Genomic DNA, 371 nt, shown 5'->3' on the forward strand with positions numbered 1-371 from the left:
CTTAGTCATTTCATGTTCAGATAATGTTGAAAGGGCTGTGACCCTATTTTTGATTCAATTATTATGAATCAGATGGAGTATAAGTTAAGTGACCGTTGAGTCATTCAACTCTAATATTTGACTGAGTATCAAGTTGATGAGTACACTATTAATATCACGGGAATAATAGAGTGGATTAAGATTTTCACTTGAAAGAGCTAGCCTGCTTGCATAAAACTTTTCTTGAACACCAGTATTTGTTCATTGAACTTTGTTAGCTGTCATGTTATTTAATAAGGGGAACTAATTTTCTAGCAAGTTGTAGCTAATACTCCCTCCCGGGAATAATAGAGTGGATAAAGATTTTCACTTGAAAGAGCTAGCCTGCTTGC

The sequence above is a fragment of the Solanum verrucosum genome, unplaced genomic scaffold, assembly GCF_900185275.1.
Source record: "Solanum verrucosum unplaced genomic scaffold, falcon-dt-bn FXZP01000207.1, whole genome shotgun sequence".
Classification (NCBI taxonomy): Eukaryota; Viridiplantae; Streptophyta; class Magnoliopsida; order Solanales; family Solanaceae; genus Solanum; species Solanum verrucosum.